The 23,898-nt window shown below is 37.5% G+C and overlaps 1 protein-coding gene across 4 annotated transcripts in view; it reads left to right on the top strand.

Moving 5' to 3' along the window:
• Positions 1 to 23,898, top strand: part of SESTD1 (SEC14 and spectrin domain containing 1) — a 152,730-nt gene that overhangs the window by 5,994 nt on the left and 122,838 nt on the right. Inside the window, exon 1 of one of the 4 annotated variants that reach the window (XM_042949277.1) lies at positions 7,510 to 7,860. The exons of 2 other annotated variants lie outside the window; for them this stretch is intronic. The gene's annotated coding sequence lies outside the window, so the exon portion shown is untranslated. Of the gene's footprint in view, positions 1 to 7,509; positions 7,861 to 21,033; positions 21,067 to 23,898 lie in introns of those variants that run through there. One more of the 4 variants, XM_042949276.1, reaches the window with a different exon arrangement.

Genomic DNA, 23,898 nt, shown 5'->3' with positions numbered 1-23,898 from the left:
ATTTAGAATTTGATTTTGGTAGACAGTGATTTTTAAAAACTGAGTTGAATTCTCAGCAGCTTTTTTTTTTTTTTAAGTTTATTTATTTTTGAGACAGAGAGAGACAGAGCATGAACGGGGGAGGGGCAGAGAGATAGGGAGACACAGAATCGGAAGCAGGCTCCAGGCTCCGAGCCATCAGCCCAGAGCCTGACGCGGGGCTCAAACTCACAGACCAAGAGATCGTGGCCTGAGCTGAAGTCGTACGCTTAACCGACTGAGCCACCCAGGTGCCCCAATAGACAGTGATTTTTAAATACCTGCACAGTTTTGAGGCAGGTTAGTGGGGAAAACACACCTGGATTAATCCTGCGTTATCACTTATTAGCCTTGTGACTTCGGACAAGTTAAGAATTTCTCTCAGTAAAATGGGATAAATACATTAGCTTTATAGGGTAGGTGTTAGGAAAGAGAGAAGTATAGTGTTCATCTAAAAAGCATTCAGATTGTTTATTTTTATTTTTTAAAGTCTATTTTGGCGGGAGATGAGCAGAAAGAGATTAGCATAGTGTTTAGCATCTAATAGGCATTCATATTGTTTTTATTATTTTTTTTTAAGTTTATTTTTCGAGAGTGGGGGAGGGGCAGAGAGAGAGACTCCCGAGCAGGCTCTGCCCTATCAGTGCAGAGCCCCTTGCGGGACTGGAACTCAAGGAAACCAACCATTAGATTGTGATGTGAGCTGAAGTGGGATGCTTAACTGACTGAGTCATTTATGTGCCCCAGGTGTTCTGATTGTTAATTCTTTTTCTTTGCATGACCATCAGTGACAAACATGCGGTGCGAGGGTTCTGCTGTTTTAATTCTGCTTGATGTAGTGTAAAGAACATTAGGCCCTTAGACTTTTAGCCTGTGTTTTACAATTGCTAGCCATTGGCCTTGGACAGATCACCTGCTCAGCTTCTGTTTCCTTACCTATTAAAAAAAACAGCAAGAAATTGAACACGTATTGAGCATCTATTTTATATGCATTTCGTAGGTAGTTTACAAATCTTAACCTCATTTAATTCTCCCAATAATTCTATTGAATAGAGATGATTATTTCCCATTTTAATGAAACAGAGGTTCAGGGTTTTCTGACATTTATTTGGAGGAACCCCCCGCCCATGCTTGTCCATGTTCTTTCACTTGTTAGAGCTGTCCTCTCTTGGTGACGGTAGGGTGTGCCCCTGTGCACAGGGAATTCCGAATAAGCATACTGCAAACTGAAATACTAAATGTATTAAAAAACTCAACCACAGTTGGCTGAGACTACTTATTTATTAATGATTTCCATTAATAAAATACAAATAGAGGATGGTTAATGTATCCTAATGCCCATACTTAAGAGTAGTAATTTAAATTTTTTAATATAGTACTTGAGTTGTTGATAATCGTTTTACCTAAATAATTCATCAGGCTTCATTGCATTTCCAATTTGACCAGGTAGAGGAGAGGGAATAGGTAATGGTCATACAGAGAAATCTAAGACTGTTTGATAGTGACGCGCGCACGTGTGTGTGTGTGTGTGTGTGTGTGTGTGTGTGTATGTGTATGTATATGGAAGAGCTCAGAAGCAGCAGTTCTTTGACAGCTTGGCGTTTACAGAAACTACAGGTTCTTGGAAAGAAGTAGGGAAAATCTGCATTATAATTCGTTGTCTACTTGCAGACTTGCAGAGTCATTTGAAAAATGAACCTGCCTTTGTCAGCTGGTTTATAAAGAGCTATTGATTATGTTCTTGAAAGGTTGTGATACTGTATTTCCTTTGATAGGGGTTGCCAAAGCTTTTGCTATGAGTTTCATTTTATTTGATCAGAGTCCATGGTATTGACTGGCTTTTTTGTAAGTTTTGTGCTAGGGATGTGCAAACAAAACAAAACAACAACAACAAAAAACTCAACAACAAAAAACTGCTCTTGGGACATCACAAATTAAATTGTAATTGAATAATAGTATATAGAAGGTCCAGAAATTCTGTCTTTTGAAACTTCAGTTATCATTTTTATTCTATTTGGTAGGAGTGGGAATTCCTGTGTTTAACTTAGAGAATTTTTATCAGAGTGGGCTTGAATTGTGCTATGTAAATTCTCACTGTTATTGAATGCTTTTTGGCAGAATACAGTACAAAGCATCATGAGGTATATGTAATCGTTAGAAAACGTGGTTCTTGTCTTCAAAAAGTTTATACTTAGGGAGGCACTGAAGGAAAAAAACTAAAAGCACATAGCAAATTCTTAAAGCTTGTGCGTGCTTTTTGTAAAATCAGTTTTGCTGCATTGGTCTTTGGTAAGATACCGTAGGTATCTCTTGATGGTACTATCAGAAACCTCCCAACTCTTTGAGAAGTGGTAGTTGTGTATCTTGTATATCTAGTTCATCTTGTTCATTCTATAGTGTTCTCTTTGCTCCATAAAAATTACTGTTTGGTCTAAATACACATAATAGTTCCCATTTTGAGTACTTTCCTGTTTATCTCCTGGACTGTGGACTGGGCTTTCCTTTTTGTGATGCCCACTAGAAAGCCAAAGTCATTTGTGGCCCACTCCAGAGCAGACATAGTGATTTTATGCTGTACATATTTTTAGCCTTTTTCTTGGCACCATTTTTGGTGTTTTCTTTATTCTTTTGCATTTGTTTTTTAAATTTATTAACTTTTTACAGTTTGTGTATTCTTGTAAGTCTCAATCCTTTTCAGAACAAAATACTGGTATGTGTGTATGTGTGTACATACATGTATGTATATGAAATCCATGGAGGAACATATCGAGGCAAACAGATTAATGTAGTGGAGACCAGATGTGGCAAATGGGTTTTATTTCATGGGCCAGCTTTGATTGATGGTGGCTGCATGGAACACTGCATTAAGAAGTAGCTGGAGGGGCACCTGGGTGGCTTAGTTGGTTAAGCGTCTGACTTCAGCTCAGGTCATGATCTCACAATTCATGGGTTCGAGCCCCGCATCGGGGTCTGTGCTGACAGCTCCAGCCTGGAGCCTGCTTCACATTCTGTCTCCTTTCTCTGCCCTCCCCTGCTTGTGCTCTCTCTCTCTCTCTGTCAAAAATAAATCAACATTTAAAAAAAAAAAAAAAAAAAAAAAAAAAGAGGAGAGAGGGAATCCCAGGTAGGCTCTGTGCTATGATAGCACAGAGCCCAACCTGGGGCTTGATCTCACAAACTGTGAGATCATTACCTGAGCAGAAACCAAGAGTCAGATGCTAACTGACTGAGCCGCCCAGGCACCCTTAATTAGATTTTTTTATCTCCTAAAATTCTAATTAATTCCTTGTATTATTTCCAGTGGCTTTGCCTTAGTTCATGTTTTTGTCATCCTTTTCATTTCATTTATTTATTTTTTAAAGTTTATTTGTTCTGAGAGCGGGGCGGGGGGGAGAGAGAGAGAGAGAAAGAACGAATGAACCAGAGACAGGGCAAGAGGGAATCCCAAGTAGGCTCCACGCTGTCAGCACAGAGCCTGATGCAGGGCTCAGTCTCGCAAACTGAGATCATGACCTGAGCCGAAATCACGAGTCAGATGCTTAACGGACTGAACCACCCAGGTGCCCCTAAAATCTTAACTCTTAAATGGCTCAGTAAAAAGATGCTCAAATTAATTCATAATAAAAGTAGGCACCAATTGATTGACAAATACCAAATAATTTGGTAACATGGATATAGAAACACAGATGTACTTCTAGGTCTTTGATGGATATGCAAAATGCTACAATACCTACCAAAATTACAAAGGCAAGTAACCATGTCTAGAAATCTCTTATAGTATACCCACCTGCCTCACCACTGTGTGGAAGATAACATATACAAAGTTATTCATTGCAGTATTTGTAGGCACAAAAAAAGTGAATAACAGCCAACATTTATCTACACTTGGTATAGGGTCAGACACTGTTCTAAGCACTTTACACACTTTCTCATTAAATCCTCTCAATAATCCTATAAGGTAGGTGCTATTAACACTCCCATTTTATAGATAAATAAACTGAGAGGCCAAGTATAAGTAGCCAAAGACCACATAGACAACGTAGAGGCAAGAGTTTGAACCCAGGTAGTGTAGCACCGGAGCCTGTTTTCTTAACTGACATGCCATCTAACTATAGATCAATATATAGTACATCCTTCTTAAGGAGTGTTACATTTTTAATTTTATTTTTATAAAGATTTTTTTTTTGTAATCTCTACACCCAACATGAGGGTTCAAACTCACCCTGAGATCAAGAGTCGCATGCTCTTCACAGAGCCAGCCAGGCCCCCAAGACTACTACATTTTTAAAAAGAAAGTTCCTTTAATTCCCCCTTTGAGTTCTAGGGTAGACTGAACTCAGTGACTGACTTCAAAAAGCAAAATACGGAAAGGGAAAAATAGTAACTTTACATTGAAGAAAACTGGCAAACATTACCTTAACCAAGGGATCTAGGTTAATATCACCAATGATGTCATGTAAATACATCAAGGACTCCCTCACATTACATGTTGAGAAGAGCAGCTCAACTTTGTGTATTGTTTTCAGAAATCCATATCCTCATTTTAATCATGAGAGAAACATTAGATAAAACCCAAGTTGAGAGTTACTCTATAGCGTATCTGACCAGTATTCCTCAAAACTGTCAAGAAAAGACTGAGAAACTGTCAGAGAAAACTAAGGAGACAAGATAATTAAATGCAATGTGGTATTCGGGATGAGATCCTGGAGCAGAAAAAGGACATTAATGGAAAAATTGATGATATCCAAATAAAGTCTACAATTTAGTTAACAATAATGTATTGCTGTCAGTTTCTCAGTTTTGACAAATGTACCACAGTAAGATGATAACATCTGAGGAAACTGGGTAAGGTACATATAGGAACTTTTTGCACATTTTCCCCCACTTTTCTGTAAACCTAAAATTATTCCAAAGCAAAAGGTTTATTTTTAAAAAAGAAGATGACTCTGTGTATTGATATGAAAAAAAACCTCTAAGAAGTGAAAAATGAAAGGTGTAGAATATGTATGTAGTATGGAATCTCGTGGCGCCCCTAAAGATATTGTTTGTATAAAATGGATGGGAAAGCACATGTATGCATAAAGGTTTCTGGAAAGATACATAAGAATCTGATGACACTGGATGACTTTGTGGAGGTGAGAACTCAATAGTTGAGGAACAGGAATAAAGGAAAGACTTTTTAATGTGTCCTTTTCTATCTTTTTAATTTTGAAAAATAGAATTAGCATTCAAAAAATAATTAACTTTTAAAATGAAATGGATGAATGGGCGCCTGGGTGGCTCAGTCGGTTAAGTATCTGACTCTTGATTTCGGCTCAGGTCAGGGTCTCAGCTTCATGATCCCAGGGTCCTGGGATTGAGCCCCTCAGGCTCTGTGCTAAGTGTAGAGCCGTTTTGGCATTTTCTCTTTCCCTTTGCTCTTTTCCCTTGTGTGCTTGTTCGCGCTCTCTAAAAAACAATAAATAAAAATTTTTAAAAAATTAAAAATTTTAGATTTTGATGCTGCTTTTGTGAAGTAAGTTGGACTTTATTATCTGGAAAGTGATAAAAAATGTTGGGGGAAATAATTATAATAACTAGGTAAGGAATAGTTTGAACCTCGTAAAGACTAGAACTAATATTATGGTTGCAAGATGGGCAGTCTGAGAAGTAGATCACTAAGTTGCTGACCTCTCTTCTGGTGTGGTAGTATGGTGTCTTGGTAATTGCTTTTTAAAAAGGTTTTTGTATGTATGTATGTATGTATGTATGAGAGAGAGGGAGAGGGGGAGAGTGAATCCCAAGCAGGCCTCATGCTGTCAGTGCAGAACCTGATGTGGGACTTAGACTCACAAACTGTGAGATCATCACCTGAGTTGAAATCAAGAGTTGGACACTTAACCAACTGAGCCACCCAGGTGCCCTGTTTTTAAAAAAGTTTTAGGGGTGCCTGGGTGGCTCAGTTGGTTGAGCATCCGACTTCAGCTCAGGTCATGATCTCACGGTTCGTGAGTTCGAGCCCAGCATCAGGCTCTGTGCTGACGGCTCAGAGCCTGGAGCCTGCTTCGGATTCTGTGTCTCCCTCTGTCTGCCCCTCCCCCACTCATATTCTGTCTCTCTCAAAAATAAATAAACATTAAAAAAAAAAGTTTAAAAAAAAAGTTTTAAGAGGTAGGGTGCTTGGGTGGCTCAGTTGAGCATCCGACTTTGGCTCAGGTCATGATCTCACAGCTTGTGAGTTTGAGTTCCGCGTCGGGCTCTGTGCTGACAGATCAGAGCCTGGAGCCTGCTTCATATTTTGGGTCTCCCTCTCCTCCTTGCCTCTCTCCCACTCATGCTGTCTCTTTCTGTCTCTCAAAAATAAATAAACATTAAAAAAAATTTAAAAAAAAACGTTTTAAGAGGTATTGCCACCATCCTACATTTGAAGCCAGCAATGAAGGAAACTGAAGGCAGGGGTAGAGGTTGGAAGGAAAGGTTATAGTTACATTAGAGTAAAACTGAAAGGTAATCAGCGTGACACATCTTTTATGATATTCATGTTTTTATTTTGTATAATAATTAGGCCAAAATTAAAATATATTGTAATTAGTTGTGTATATAATTGTAATTAATTTTGACATGTAGTTTTAGAAGTATTTCCATACCATTGCCTTCTCCCGTATATATAATCATTGCCGGTTGGTAGTTTTGTTCCGATCATGTATTATGTACTGTTTGGTGGTTGTTACTGTTAACTGCCTCCCTCCAACACCCCCACCTCCACCCCCAAGTACATGTAAAAATCAAAAGTGCTGAATCTTACTTTCCATCTACTGGATAGGGGTGATAGTGGGTGTGATGACCTTTTGCTCTTTTCCTTAGTTGAGTTTCATGTCTGGGAGTTCATGAGCTTAACCGCCTCATGGACTGTACACACCCGGCTTTACCCCTAACACATTGGAGGTTCCAAGAACTCTGAAGCATGAACAGATTGTGGGATGGTGGAGGGGAGGAGGAGGTACAAAATGACCACAATTCTGAAAGAAGAAAGGGATGTCAAACCAGGAAGCGGAAGTAGGCACCATGAAAAATGGAATCTGGATGCTCAGAATTTGAGATTCTTGGCTTCTTTTTAAAAAAAAAATTTTTTTTTTTAACGTTTATTTATTTTTGAGAGAGAGACAGAGCATGAACGGGGGAGGGGCAGAGAGAGAGAGGGAGACACAGAATTGGAAGCAGGCTCCAGGCTCTGAGCCATCAGCCCAGAGCCCGACGCGGGGCTCGAACTCACGGACCGTGAGATCGTGACCTGAGCTGAAGTCGGACGCTTAACCGACTGAGCCACCCAGGCGCCCCTAGATTCTTGGCTTCTGAATAAGTAAGGCGGAAAGAGTGGAGAGGGCAAAGTAGAGCTCATGTTACCTATGAACTCTTGACCCGGTTCCCCCGAGCATGGAGCTGGAGGAAAGCGGTTTTCCTGGAGGACTCAGCAAAATAAAAACCGTTCCTACTTCTTCAAACCAAACATTCTTCTAGATGCTTTAAACTCTAAAACAAGTCTGTTAAAAGATTTTCTTTCCTTTTTAAGTCATTTTCTGTTTTGATAGGGTAGGCTGAAAGACTATTCCTGGCCTCCTGGGGCCAGCAGGTCTGAAGGATGCCCTGGGGTGGGAAGGAACTCAGAAGGCACAGGAAAGGGAAGCTTAGAGGCAGCTTAGAAGACAAAGGTGGAGTTTTATGGATTTTCACCAGGTTCTGGATTGTCTTTCCTCACAAATAAGAGCTCTATTCCAAATATTTCCTCTCTATAGGATGGGCAGCTAACCAGACAGCTTGAGTTGTGGTGAGATGGAAACTGCTACTGCTGCTTTGTAATTTGGGGTTTGTATTCAATTTACTTTGAAAATACCTAGAACTCCCAAGATCAGAAATGGGGAGTGGATGCTTTTGGGTACCTGAATTAAACAGATGACAACACTTGGACTACAGTTTTAATTCTGTCTTAAACATACAGTTTCTGTTTAAATGCCATTTGAGTTAACCTGCTTTTGTACATAGTGAGAATATTTAAGCCTATCACTTACTTATATCTTAGTGTGAGTCATTTAAGCAGGTAATTATTGCTTTCCCCCTTGATACTTGGCTGAGATCAGGTACTAAGGAAGTAAGAATGTTGATAGGAGAGGTCATTTTATAATTTGCATCTTCTGTGCAGGATCATGCTGGACACTGTGGTTGTTAACTTTCTGTGACATTGAAGAATTGAGGATAGCCTGGTGAAGGGAAGCATAGGTGTTGGAGCTAGGATAAATCTGGCTTAGGCTTAGCACAGAGCCTGACCCTCTTTAATCATTCTACATATGGTAACTAATATCTCCCCATCCATTGCTATTTGATCATTATTATTCTTCTAATTTACTTTTAGAGCACATCGTTCAGATATCAGAAAGTGCAAAGGTTTCAGTGAAATTTCCCACCCATCTGTAGTAAGATACAGTTTTTTGTTTTGTTTTGTTTTGTTTTTGCAGCCACACCTACTTCCTTCCCACGTACCCCCTTTTTACTTCTGGCAATCATTAATCTATTTTCCCTTTCTATAATTTTGTCATTTCAAGAATGCTATGTAAATTGAATCTGTAGTATGTAACCTTCTGAGATTGGCTTTTTTTCATTCTTTGTAGTCCTCTGGATATTCATTTAAGTTTTTTGTAATCTAAAGAGTTTATTCCTTTTTAATTGCTGGGTAGTATTTCACACTGGATGTGCCACAGTATATTTAAACATTCACCCATTGAAGGACATCTGGATTGTTTTTTGAGTTATTGGTTGCTACGACTAAAGCTGCCACAAACATTTTTGTTTGGTTTTCATATGAACATGAGTCTTCATTTTTCTGCACTAAATGATCAGGAGTGCAGTTGCTGGGTTGTATGGCTGCATGTTTAGTTTTTTTGTTTTTTTGTTTTTTTTTTTAAAGAAATTGCAGAGGCACCTGGATGGTTCATTCAGTTAAGCATCTGACTTCAGCTAAGGTCATGATATCACCATTCATAAGTTCAAACCCCTCACAGGGCTCTATCTGCTGCCAGCACAGAACCTACTTTGGATTCTCTGTCCCCCTGCCCCTCCCTTCCCCCCCAACTTCAAAAATAAACATTAAAAAAAAAATTTGCCAAACTGTTTTCCATGGTGGCTGTACCATTTAATTTTTGCTAGCAATGTATGAATATTATGGACTGCATTTTGTTCCCTCTAAAATTGATATGTTGAATTCCTCACCTCCTGTACCTCACAATGTGATTGTGTTTGGAGATAAGGCCTTTAAAGAGGCAATTTATGTTAAAATGAGGCCTTTAGAGTGGGCCCTAATCCAATCTGAGTGTTGTATTTATAAAAAGAAATGTGGGCACACATCCTTGAGGGATATTCATTCGCAGAGGAAAGACCACATCGGGATACAGTGAGAAGGTGGCCATCAGTGAGCTAAAAAAAGAAGCCTCAGAAGAAACCAAACCTGCTCACCCCTTGATCTTGGACTTCCAGTCTCTGGAATTGTGAGAAATAAATTTCTGTTGTTTAACCAACCCAGTCTATGGTATTTTGTTATAGCAGATAGCCCTAGCAGACTAATACATTGAATGGTCCTTACCCTCCCCCCCCATTTTTTTAAGTGCTTATTTAAATTAGGGAGAGGGAGACAGACAGACAGTGTGTGAGCAGGGGAGGGCAGAGAGAGAGAGAGAGAGAGAGAGAGAGGGGTAGAGAGAGAGGTGGAGAGAGAGAGAGAGATGGAGGCAGAATCCAAAGCCTACTCCAGGCTCTGAGCTGTCAGCACAGAGCCCAGCGCTGGGCTGGAACTCATGAGCCATGAGATCATGACCTGAGCCAAAGTTGGACACTCAACTGACTGAGCCACCCATGTGCCCCTCCCTCCACATTCTTGGCAACATTTGGTTTTTGACTTCAATTTTAACCATTCTGATAGGTGCATGATGAGGTCCCAGTGTAATTAGTGTACCCTAATTGGTGTAATTAGTATTTTCTTGGTGGCTGGATGGCATTGAATATCTTTTCATGTGCTTGTCATTTGTGCATCCTCTTTGGTGAAACTATTCATGTTTTTTGCCCATTTTCTATTTGGATTTTTTTTAACTGTTGGGAGTTTCAAGTATTGTTTTCTATATTCTAGATACTAGTTCTTTGTTAGATGGGTAGTTTGAAAGAAGTTTTTTCCCACTCTGTAGCTTGTCTTTTTGTTTTCTTAACATAGTCTTTCATAGAGCAAAAGTTTTTGATTTTGATGAAGGCCGCTTTTTCATTTTTTTCTTCTATGGATTCTGCATTTGATGTCAAGTCTAGTGTAGCTATACATAGATCTTGAAAACTGACTCCTAAGATTTTAGAAAACTTGTGGAAGTTTGAGTTTTCTATTTTACATTTAAGACTGTGATCCATTTTGAGTTAATTTTTGTATAAGTTTCTCTCCACCCCCCCCCCCCCCCCCCCCCCCCGCCGCTGTTCCCATATATATCCAGTTGTTCTATTGCCATCTGTGGGAAAGGCGATCTTTGTCCCTTGAATTGATTTTGTATCTTTGCTAAAAAACAATTGGGCATATTCATGTACCATTTTTCGGTTCTCTTTTCTGTTCCTTTGACCTATATGTTCTTCTGCAAGTGCCACGGTCTTGATTATTGTGAATATATAGTAAGTCTTGAAGTCTGGTAGACTGATTTCTCCTACTTTATTATTTTCCAAATTTATTTTAGCTATTCCAGTTCCTTTATCTTTTTATGTAAATTTTAGAATAATCTTCTTTGTATCTACAAAGGATTTCGAAGAGAGGGACATGAAACCCATGTGTTAATTTGAGGAGAATTGATATCTTTATTATATTGTGTCTTCCAATCCATGAACATGGTATCTCTCTCCTTGTTTTATAGGTCTTTGTTTTGTCTCGTTAGCATTTTGTGGTTTTCAGTATGGAAGTATTGTGTATGTTTTGTTAGATTAATAGTTAAGCGTACCATTATTTATTTATTTTTTAATATATGAATTTTATTGTCAAATTGGTTTCCATACAACACCCAGTGCTCATCCCAAAAGGTGCCCTCCTCAATACCCATCACCCACCCTCCCCTCCCTCCCACCCCCCCAATCAACCCTCAGTTTGTTCTCAGTTTTTAACAGTCTCTTAAGGCATACCATTATTTAGAGTGATTATAAATGGTGTATTTTGTGTTCACAGACTTGTTACTAGTATTTAGAAATACAGTTGATTTTTTTTGTTTAAATTTTTTTAATGTTTTTATTTATTTTTGAAGGAGAGCGAGAGAGACAGAGCATGAGTGGGGGAGGAACAGAGAGAGAGGGAGACACAGAATTCGAAGCAGGCTCCAGGCTCCAAGCTGTCAGCACAGAGCCTGATGCAGGGCTCGAACCCATGAACCATAAGATCGTAACCTGAGCCAAAGTCGGATGCTTAACTGACTGAGCCACCCAGGTGCCCCCAGTTGATTTTTTTTTTTTTTTTTTAATGATGTATTCTACAACCTTGCTGAACTCATCTATTCTAGGAGTTTTTAGATTCCTTGGGATTTCTTACATAGATGAATATGTTGTCTGCAAAGAGGGGCAAATCTCATTTCTTATTTATTGATTTGTATACCTTTTATTTTATTTTCTCACTGCACTGATTAGAACTCCCAGGACTGTATTGAATAAGATTGGTGAGAGTGGACATACTTGCCTTGTTTCTTAGGGAAAAATATTTAGTCTTTCACCATTAAGTATGATGTTAGCTGTACTTTTTTTTGTACAAGCTCTTTATCAAGTTGAGAGAGTTCCCCTCTGTAGATATTTTTCTAAGTTTTTATGATGAATGGGTGAGGAATTTTGCTAGTTGTGTTTTTGCAACAATTGATATAATTGTAATTTTTCCCCTTCACACTGGTAATATGGTGGATTACATTGATTAATTTTCACATACTGAACCAACTTTGCATGGAATAAACACCACTTGATCATTTTGTATTATCTTTTTATATATTGCCAACTACTATTTACTGTTTGGTTAACAGTTTTTATATTTACATTCATGTCTTTGTCTGATTTTGGTACCAATGTGTAGTGCTAGCTTCATAAAATCAGTTGGGGAGTGTTCCCTCCTCTCTATTTTCTAGAGTAGTTGTTTAGAATTTATATTAATTCCCTTATAAACATTTGGTAGACTTCTCCAGTGTAAACCATCTGGGCTTAGATTTTTTTTTTCAAATTTTGTAAATTGCAAGTTCATTTATCTTAATAATGTTTAAAGAGCTATTCATATTATCTGTTTTATATTAAGTGAATTGTGGTAGTTTGTGCTTTTTGAGGGAGTGGCCCACTTAGTCTGAGTTGTCAAATCAAAGTGGTTAGAAGTGTTCATAGTATTTCCTTATCCTTTTGCTGTCTGTAGTTGGTAGTGCTATTCCTGTTTCATTCCTGATATTGGTAATTAATGTCTTCTTGCTTTTTTTTTCTTATTTTTTCCCGTTTTGGATTTATTTCGCTCTTCTCTTGAATTGGAACTTAGATTATTGATTTGAGATTTTTCTTCTTCTAATGTATTTAATGTTATAAACTATACTACAGAACTGCTTTAGTTGTGTTCCACACTTTTTGATATATAGTTGACCCTTTAATGGCAAGAGTTTATTTAATTTATTATTATTTTTTAATGTTTATTTTTTGAGAGACAGAGACAGGGTGTGAGTGGGGTAGAGGCATGGAGAGAGAGGGAGACACAGAATTGGAAGCAGGCTCCAGGCTCTGAGTGGTCAGCATAGAGCCTGACACGGGGCTTGAACTCACGAACCGTGAGATCATAACCTGAGCCAAAGTTGGATGCCTGACCGACTGAGCCACCCAGGCACTCCTAACAACATGAGTTTAAACTGTGGGTCAACTTACATGGTTTTTTTTTTTTTTTTTTCAGTAAATATATTGGAAAAATTTTTGGAGTTTTGTGACACTGTGAAAAAACTAGCAGACAAACTGTGTAGCCTAGAAATAACAACAACAACAAAAAATTAGAGGTATGTAACAAATGCATAAGATAATATGTAGATGCTAGTTTATCACTTACTAACATAAAATAAACACAAATCTTTTATAAAAAGTTAAAATTTATCAAAACTTATGCACACAAGTACTTCCAGACCATATGTGTCACCATTCCTAGTAAAAACTAAATAAACAAATATAAAGATATAAAGATGCAGTATTAAATCATTACTGCATAAAGTTAACTGTAGTACATATTGTACTACTGTAATAATTTTGTACCCACTTTGTTTCATATTATCTCACTCTTTGATGTCTAGCATTAGTAATGTGCATAACACATACAGTTTTGTATCGGGTAAGACAATATTGATGTAGGGATTGACAGTTCATCTTTAAAAACAGGTACTGTAAACTTATACTATCAAAAAATGCAGTTCAGTATTGTAAATGTTTTTTCCTTAGGATTTTCTTAACATTTTCTTTTCTCTAGGTTATTTTATTGTAAGACTACAACATCTATAAAACAGATAAGACATGTTCGTTGATTTATGATATCTGTAAGGTTTTTGGTCAACTGTAGTCTGTTAGTAAAGTTTCTGGAGAGTCAAAAGTTACATGTGGATTTTCTACTGCCCGTAACCTGTTGGTGCCCATAACCATAACATTTTTTGAGGGGCAACTGTACTGTATTTTAGATGTCATTCAGTTCAGTGTATTTTTATTTATTATTTTGTTTATTTTGGGGGGGGTAGGGGCAGAGAGAGAGAGGGAGACAGAGGATCTGAAGCAGGCTCTTTGCTGACAGCAGAGAGCCTAATGAGGGGTTCGAACCCTTGAACCAAAAGATCATGACCTGAGCTGAAGTCAGACGCATAACCATATTTTAAATTTCCCTTGAGACTTCTAAATAAACCCTGGGTCAAACAAGAAGTGTGTTACTTAGTTTCCAAGTAGTTGAAGATTTTTCCTTTTATTTTTCCCTTATGGAGTTTGGTTCTGTTGTTAGAAGATACTTTGTGATTTCGGTTATTTTAAATTTGTTGAGGTTTGCTTTGTGGTTCAGCATCTTTTTTTTTCTTTTTCTTTATTTTTTTAGTTTACATCCAAGTTAGCATATAGTGCGACAATGATTTCAGGAGTAGATTTTTTAATGCCCCTTACCCATTTAGCCCATCCCTCCTCCCACAGCCCCTCCAGTAACCCTCTGTTTGTTCTCCATATTTAAGAGTCTCTTATGTTTTTGTCTCCCTCCCTGTTTTTTATTATTTTTGTTTCCCTTCCCTTATGGTCATCTGTTTTGTATCTTAAAGTCCTCATATGAGTGAAGTCCTATGATATTTGTCTTTCTCTAATTTCGTTTGGCATGATACCCTCTAGTTCCATCCATGTAGTTGCAAATGGCAAGATTTCATTCATTTTAATTGTTGAGTAATAATCCATTGTGTGTGTGTGTGTGTGTGTGTGTGTATGTATATATATATATATATATATATATCACATTTTCTTCATCCATCGATGGACATTTGGGCTCTTTCCATACTTTGGCTATTGTTGATAGTGCTGTTGTAAACATTGGGGTACATGTGCCCCTTTGAAACAGCATATCTGTGTCTTCTGGGTAAATAGTAGTGCAATTGCTGGGTCATAGGGTAGTTCTATTTTTAATTTTTTGAGGAACCTCCATACTGTTTTCCTGAGTGGATGCACCAGTTTGCATTACCACCAGCAGTGCAAAAGAGATCCTCTTTCTCCACATCCTCGCCAACATCCGTTGTTGCCTGAGTTGTTAATGTTAGCCATTCTGACAGGTGTGAGGTGGTATCCCAACATGGTTTTGATTTGTATTTCCCTAATGATGAGTGATGTTGAGCATCTTTTTGTCTATTAGCCATCTGGATGTCTTCTTTGGAGAAGTGTCTATTCTTGTCTTTTGCCCATTTCTTCACTGGATGATTTGTTTTTTGGGTGTCGAGTTTGATAAGTTCTTTATAGATTTTGGATACTAACCCTTTATCTGATATGTCATTTGCAAATATCTTCTCCCATTCTGTTGGTTGTCTTTTAGTTTTCCTGATTGTTTCCTTCTCTGTGCAGAAGCTTTTTATTTTGATGAGGTCCCAATCGTTCAATTTTGCTTTTGTTTCCCTTGCCTTCAGAGTCATGTTGAGTAAGAAGTTGCTGTGGCCAGGTCAAAGAGATTTTTGCTTGCTTTCTCCTGGAGGATTGTGATGGCTTTCTGTCTTACGTTTAGGTCTTTCATCCATTTTGAGTTTATTTTTGTGTATGATGTAAGAAAGTGGTCCAGGTTCATTTTTCTGTGTGTCGTTGTCCAGTTTTCCCAGCACCACTTGCTGAAGAGAGTGTCTTTTTTCCATTGGATATTCTTTCCTCTTTGTCAAAGATTAGTTGGCCATATGTTTGTGGGTCAGGATCTATCTTGATGTGTGGTCTGTATATTTCCATGAGTATTTGGAGAGAAGTATGTATTCTGGTGTTGATTGGTGGAGTGTTCTATAAATGTTGATTAGATTCTGTTGGTTGGTAGTGTTCTTGAGGTCTGTATCCTTCTGATTTCTGTGTAGTTGGTCAATCAGATGTTCAGGGAGGGATGTTGAAATCTCCAACTATGATTGAGGATTTGTCTTTTTAGTTCTTTTAGTTTTTGCTTCATATATTTTTCACTTCTGTCAGTTGACACCTGCACATTTAGGATTGCTATGTCTTCTTGATGGCTTGACCGTTTTGTCATTCTATAATATGCTTTTCTGTCTCTGGTAAATGTCTTTGCTTTGAAGTTTGCTTTGTATAATATTAATGTAGCCATTTCTGCCTTCCTTTGGTTAATGTTTACATGATGTAATTTTTCACATTCTTTTACTTCCAGCCAGCCGTTATAGTTATATTTGAAGTGAGTTTTTTGTAGACATCATGTTTTTTAATTCACTGTGCTAATGTGTCTGAATGTGTTTAGACTTTTCTATTTAATGATGTTGTAGATGTGTTAGGGCTTAAGTTTGTCATTTAATATTTTTGTTTTCTGTTTACCTTTTTCATTTTTCTGTTTTCTTTCGGTTACTTGAGCATATTTTAGAAATTCATTTTGATTTATCAGTTGTGTTTTGAACATATCTCTTTGTATACCTTTTTTGGTGTTTGCTGTAGGGTATTACAATCATACACATAACTTATTACAGCCTATTGTTCTCATCATTTTACCAGTTTTAGTGAACCATAGAAACCTTACCTCCTTCTATGTCCCTTTACCCTCCCCTGTTTATAATTGTCTAAAAACGTTTCCTGTATGTACAGTTAGAACCATATCAGACAGTTACAACTTTTGCTTCAATGTCAAACATAATTTAGAAAACTCAAGAGGACAAGGAAAGCGTATTGTATTTACCAATGTTTTTGCTTACTGTTTTCTTTTTTCTTTCCTGATATTTTAAAATTCCTTCTTTTATTATTTCCTTTCTGTTCAGAGGTCTTATTTTAGTTGAATTTGAAGGTATGTGTATGGGTGGCGTTCACTTAGTTTTTTTTTGTTGTTTTCATCTTAGAAGGTCTTGATTTTCCTCTCATGACTGAATGATGTTTTTACTGAGTATAGGATTCTGGGTTGACAGTCTTTTCTTTCAGCACTTGAATAATATTGGCTTACTTCCTTATGGTCTTCATGGTTTCTGATGAGAAATCACTGTCATTTGAGTTGTTTTTCTCCTGTGGGTAAGGTTTTGATTTTTTTCTGAATGTTTTCTTTGTCCTTAATCTTCAGAAGTTTAATTATGTTGTGACTTGGCATAGATTTCTTTGGGTTTATCTAATTTTGGGTTCACTAAATTTCTTAAACCTGTAAGTTTATGTCTCTTGCCATATTTCTTAAGGTACTTTTTCAGTTGTCCCTTGCCCCCTTTTTGGGACTCCAGTGACACATATGTTAAGTCTTTTGTTGTTTCATGGCTCTGCAAGGATCTCTTCATTTAGTTTTCAGTCTGTTTTCTTCCTGTTTTTAATATTGGATAATTTATATTCTTTCTCTTTTAGTTCAGTGATTATTTCCTCTGTCTCTACTATTCTGCTTTGAGTCCATCTAAGCTTTTTCATTCAGTTATTGTATCTTTCAGTTCTAAAGTTTCCATCTGGTTCTTATATCTTCTATTTCTTTGCTCTCAGATTTTGTTTGTGGAGACTTTCTAGTTTTTCATTTGTTTTGGGCATGTTCATAATTGCTCGTTGAAATATTTTTATCATGGCTGCTTTAAAATCTTTGCCAGATAATTCTAACAGCTTTTCATGTGGTCTCCACTCACACAGTGGGGATGACAGGTCCTGGAGGGTGAGGACTCATTCTCAGATGAAAGTGTTGGATCCCTCCTTGGCTGTCTGTGATCCCACCTTACTTGACGGTCTTAGTGTACCTCATTACATATTCCTGAGGGTGGAAGTGTAGTCTACCCACTCAGGCTTTGTTGTCATGGGTGGGGTGGGGTCATGGTCTTTTGTATGGTGTTTAGTTACAGTAGTGCAGTTATTGTCTAAAAGTTTTCTCTGTTGCTAGACTACCCCTTCTTGGTCTTTGGCTAAAGAGAACAAGTTGGGGCCTTTTCTGGTTTGATCTGTTCGTGTTTGCAGGTAGCCAGCATTTTAGCTCCAAATGTGAGATAGATAGGTGAAGACCAAAGAAAACCCAGGGAATTCACCACTTTCATGTGTAAGCATTTTCAGTTGTACTTAGTGGGAGGAATGAGGAAAAAGTACATCTACTCCATCTTCTCAAAAGTGGAACACCCTGTCGTTCTTTAGTAGTTAGTTCTCCAGTAACAGACTAATAGTCTGTCATTCAGAGACTTTTCAGTCTGCACACAATCTTAGCTTTTCTTCCCATATCTAACTATCCCTATTTGTCTCCATCACACTGAACTTCCTCCTTTGTTCTAGACAGATTCTACACTTGTACTGTCTTTATATCATGGCCTTGATCAGTTTGTTCTGCCTGAAATACCCCAATTCTTCATCTCAAAGTATATTTCCTATCATCTTATAACTTGCAAGCTGTTAGTTGATGACTGCATCATCAACTATTTTGGAGAATTTGAAGCTAGAATTACTGTAAAATGTCAAAATAATATGTTTGTACTATAGGAGCCCCATACTCTTTCTAAAATAAGGTAATCACCATAATTTTAATTGTTAAAATATCTGCATCACCAACAAATGATAGTGGAGGACCTCCTTTTTGGTAAGTATAGATTTAAGTGTTTTCATACTGCTAGATGATTTATTTTTTTTAATTTTCATTTTTTATACTGCTAGATAACTTAAAGAGTAAATTAGTTGAATGACTGTTCTTTAAGAACAAAATGTTGTTAGTGCTAAATGATATCTTAATATTTTATTCTTTGTTAATAATTATAGAGACCTGGCTAATGGTTTTGAATCCTAGTATCACATTATGTTCATTGGGGAGCTTTGAAACAGTTCCTATGCCAGATCCAAATCCCAGATCTTCTGATCCACTTGGCCTGGACTGGATATTTTTTAAAAGCTCTCCAAGTGATTCTAATATGTAGCCAGATTGAGAACCACTAGTTTAGAATGATGCTATCAAAAAATACAAGTGAGCACTAGTGGTTTCTGTCACTTTTAAGGTTCTGTTCTGGAATGCTTCCAGCTGTGCAGCTTTGAACTTTTGTCTTTCATAGTTTTTACCTTAGCAGACTTTTAAAAACCCTATTGTACCTGGTACAAATGACTCACTTGTGTGATTGTATTATGAAGCATTACATGAAATCTGATCTGATTTGCAAAGAGAAGACATTTTATGGAAAATGTATTTTGTAAGTAACTTAAAATTTCCAAGTCTATTTTAATTCTCTCTTGATCTTATTTTTTATAATATGGTTGTAAGAACACTGCGGATTATATGGCATTCTATTGTATAGTCCATTTAAACTAGGGTTTTGTTAAATTATAGTATTAATCTTTGAGTATTTACTTTTTGTTAAGCGCTGAGAGAGAACATAATAAAATATAGTACTTTAGCTAGGTGTAAAAAAGGAATTTACTATTAGAGCAGAGAAATCAGACATTGGCAGTGATTAGTAAATATGGCACTCTTGAATGTCCTATGATAAAATTGGTAGACATTTGGCATCTAAGTAGTTGTGTATTTAACTTAAGAGGTTGACAGGACTTTAAGTTTCAATAAGAAAAGCAGTTAGGGCTAAAGGGAAAAGGCAAGTTAGAGAAAGAGGAAAGTAAAAAGAGGTCAATTAATAGAGAACATTAGAGAAAAAAATAGGATCAAAGCAAGAATTCAATTAACTCTGGTGACAACAAAGCCTTTCCTCTGAGGAAGAAGAAATTAGGTGCTCCATTTCTTTATTTTAGGGACACATACTCAGTTTGCTTTGTTACCTATGACCTTTATAAAATACACAAAGAATTATAAGATGACACGGACTTTTTTCTGCAGTTAGTATTTAGTAATAAACTAGTTTTGTATAGAAACTGGCATGGCTATGAGGGAACTATTTGAAAAGAGCTGTACTTTATATTAAGAAAACTTTAATGCATGGGCGCCTGGGTGACTCAGTTAAGCGTCCGACTTTGGCCCAGGTCATCATCTCATGGCTCATCAGTTTGAGCCCTGCATTGGACTCTGTGCTGACAGTTCAGAGCCTGGAGCCTGCTTCAGATTCTGTGTCTCCTCCTTTCTCTGCCTTCCCCCACTCGTGCTCTGTCTCTGTCTCTCTCTCTCAAAAATAAATAAACTTTAAAAAAAAACTTTTTTTAAAAAAGAAAACTTTAATGCATTATAGTAAGAAAGTTATTGGATTATTGTCAAGTTACTTGTTAAATTTTCTGATTTTTTAAATGGATAGTGTATGCTATAAGTATAATGCTTTTTTTAATATATATATATTTTTTGGAATATAAAAATTTTTATGGAATTTAATTCATGATCAAGACTTTGAAGGGAATTTCATTCATGGTCATAGAACTTTCAAGAGAAGGCATTAGTTTTCAGTACAGCAACCATTTTCTAAGGGTGTATTAGTGCCATTATACTTAACTATCGTTTCAGAATTTGTTGCCACAGTTGTAGCTCTGCCCTTCTGGTAGGCAATAAAGCTATTAAGCCCTGTGGACTCTTGTCTGTGGTGAACAGTGGTAGGGGAAGTCTTTGTGCTCCCAGACCTTGAGGGGAAATCTTGAAGTACCCTTCATGCTACTGAAAATAGGCCTTTTGCCATATAAGGTACATAGGTCTGATTATCAGGGCTTATTCTGAAAAATAATCTTTCTTTATTCTAAGGAAAATCAGTCATTTTGAAAATTCCCACCTAAAATATCTCCAGATGAATTCAGCCATTTCTCTTAAATTCATGGAGTCCCTTCTATGCTTCACACACTGTACTTGTCACTTGTAGGGAGAGGGCAGACATATAGTGGAAATTAAAACTGACACAATCCTGAATTTCTGGAGCATACGCTTTTAATGATAGATGCTAAATTTTATGCTTGGAAATATATTTAGGCTATGATAGAAACATGTAGGAGGGGCCAGGTAAGTGAGGGTCAGATCATGCTTGGTCCCCAAAATGCTAAGACAAAGTGATCATCAGAAAAACCAGAAGGACAAGGTATCAAAGACATCAACAGTCCTAATTTCTGTAGTTAGGATTTTGCATATTTGTATGTGACAGCATTTTTTCATGGAAGCTTTAACATGGATTATTGTCATTGATAATTTGAGGATCTCTTAAAATTAGTTTCACTTATCCCTGTAATGAGTATACTAGAAGGGGGTGCAAGTGTATCATTATAATATTTTTCTTTAAGGTTTTTCTTCTTGATGTTTATTTACTTATAGAACATGCATGCACAAGCAGGGGGAGGGGCAGAGAGAGAGGGAAAGAGAATCCCAAGCGGGTTCCACACTGTTAGCACAGAACCTGACATGGTGCTCCATTCCACAAACCGAGAGATCATGACCTGAGATGCAATCAAGAGTTGGACCTTAACCGACTGAACCCCCAGGTATCCCAAGGACCCTTATTTGTTGGGTAATTCAACAAATAAGAATAAGTTAGTCTTTTCTGTCAGTGAGTTCCCATTCACCTTAGAATGTGAGATAGTTGTACTGTGTAATAAGTATAATAAGAGAAGGTGTAAGATAAAATCATAGCATGAAGGAAGGAGAGAATAGTTACTCATCCTCACATTGAGTGTTGTGTCAGGGAAGCTTTCACAGACAAGGTGAAGCTTTAGTTTTAAAGAATAAATAGGAATTTCTGTAGACAGAAGGGGATTTCAACAGAGAAAACCGCATATGCCAGAGCACCAACAATGAAATACCATTGCAAGTTCAGAGAACTGCACTCGGTTTCTTGACGGTGAGGAGGATGTGAGGTAGAAAGAGTCAGGGGCATGATCTGGAAAAGACTTAAATCTGGCAGAAGAGTTGGCTGTGGAGGACTGTTCAAAATTTTAGAGTAGAGTAGTGAGGTGGTTAATTTTGCAAGTGTGAAAGAGGAGATTCTGGAATTGGGAATCTTTCAGACGTTATACAGTAATTGAGGCAATAGTGCTGTTGAAGAGAAGAGGATAGGGTTGGCAGGTTATATGGCCATTTGTAGAGAGGTTATAGGAAAAGAATAACTTGAAGGTCTACCCTTGGTTTTTAGCTTTGGCTTTTATTATAATGTGTATGTGGGTGCACACCTTGGGGAATGATGTAGGAAGGCTTATTATCAAATATTTAATTTTACCCAACTTTTATTTTTGAAATAACTTCAGACTTACAGAAAAATTTCAAAAATAATTCAAAGAATTCTATTTACTCTTCAACTCAGATTCCTCAAATGTTAGCTTTTTAACATGTTTGTTTATTTACTTTTGAGAGTGAGTGCACACATGTGCATGCATGTATGTGAGAGAATGGAGAAGGGGCAGAGAGAGATGGAGAATACTAAGCAGTCTCCGTGCCATCAACACAGAGCCCAACACAGGGCTTGATCTCACGACAGTAAGATCATGACATGATCTGAGCTGAAATCAAGAGTTGGAAGCCCAACCAACTGAGCCACCCCACGTTTGCTTTTTATAAAGCAGTTGAATACACAGTTTTTCTGAGCCATTTGAGAGCAATTGAAGACATTGTGTCCTTTTGTCCCTAAATAATATTCAGGTTGCATTTCCCAAAAACGAAGCCTATTTTTTTCTTTTTAATGTTAGTTTATTTTAGAGCAAGAGGGAGAGGCAGAGCGTGAGCAGGAGAGGGGTAGAGAGAGAGAGAGAGAGAGAGAGAGAGACAGAGAGATGTAGAATCTGAAGCAGGCTCCAGGCTCTGAGCTGTCAGCACAGAGCCCAATGTGGGGCTCGAACGCACAAGCTGTGAGATCATGACCTGAGCCAAGGTCAGACACTTAATCGACTGAGCCACCCAGATGCTCTAGGATATTTTCTTATGTAACCACAGTATAGTGATCAAATCAGGAAGTTAACATTGATACAGCATTGATTTTATTCAGATTTGCTGAATTTTAGAGGGTGCCTGGGGAGCTCAGTTGGTTGAGCATCTGACTCTTGATTTAGGCTCAGGTCATGATCCTAGGGTCGTGTGTTTGAGTTCCATGTTGTGCTGTGGCTCTGTGCTGACAGCATGGAACCTGCTTGGGATTGTTTGTCCTGTCCCTGTCTGTCTCCCTCCACCCCTGTCCTCTGCTTGCATGCTTTCTCTCTAAAAATAGATACATTTTAAAAATTCAAATTTGCTGAATTTGATAATGTCCTTTTGAGTGAATGATAAACTACCCTTCCCTCCCCCCACCCCGTGCATAGGGTCCAGTCTAGGATTGTGTATTTTCATTTGTCATACCTTTTTAATCTTCTTTGGTCTGCTTTGTGTTTCACAATAGGACATTTTTTAAATATATATATATATATAATTTTATAAAGTTTATTTTGAGACAGAGTGTGCATGGGGGAGGGGCAGAGAGAGAGAGAGAGAGACACTATCCCAAGCAAGCTCCTTGCTGTCAGTGTAGAGACCAACATGGGGCTCAAACTCACGAACCATGAGACTGACCTGAGCTGAAACTGAGTCAGACGCTTACCCAACTGAGCCATCCAGGCGCCCCCATGAGAGGACATTTTCGAAGAATACATGTCCACTGTTTTGTAGAAATATTGTCCCTTTTTTTTTTTTTTTAATTTCCTCTTGATTAAATTTAGTTTGTACACTTTTGGCCAGAATACTCCAGAAGTATATCCATATATTATATCTGGAGGCCCATGCTATTGTTGTTCTATTACTAGTGATGTAAATTCTTATTAGTTGGTTATGGTGGCATCCTCTAGGTTTCCCCACTGTAAACTTACTTTTTTTTGCATTTGTAGTTAATAAATATCTTTAAGGGAGATACTTTGAGAATTTCTAAATATTTTATTTCTCATAACTTTTTTACCCATGAATTTCACCATACAATGATAATTCTTACCTGTATTATTCTTTGTCTGACACGTACCCATACATTTTTGAGCACTTTATATTCTGACAATAAGATGTTCCAGAGTCATCTTATATTTTCTTTACCTCGTCTTGGAATCTGCCATTTTTTTCAAGGAGTCCTGATTATTTTTAGTGGGAACAGTATTCAGAAGTCAAGGTTCAGAGGCACCTTGGTGGCTTAGTTGGTTAAGCATCCGACTTGGGCTCAGGTCATGATCTCAGAGTTTGTGAGTTTGAGTCTGCTCTCAGGCTCTGTTCTGATTGTGTGGAGCTTGCTTGGGATTCTCATGCTCTTTTCTGTCTCTGCTCCTGCCAATCTCTCACTTTCTCTATCTCTCTCAAAATAAATAAACTTAAAA

The sequence above is a fragment of the Panthera leo genome, chromosome C1, assembly GCF_018350215.1.
Source record: "Panthera leo isolate Ple1 chromosome C1, P.leo_Ple1_pat1.1, whole genome shotgun sequence".
NCBI lineage: Eukaryota > Metazoa > Chordata > Mammalia > Carnivora > Felidae > Panthera > Panthera leo.
Note: the sequence above shows the minus strand (reverse complement) of the source record. Positions and strands in the feature narration are given on the sequence as shown.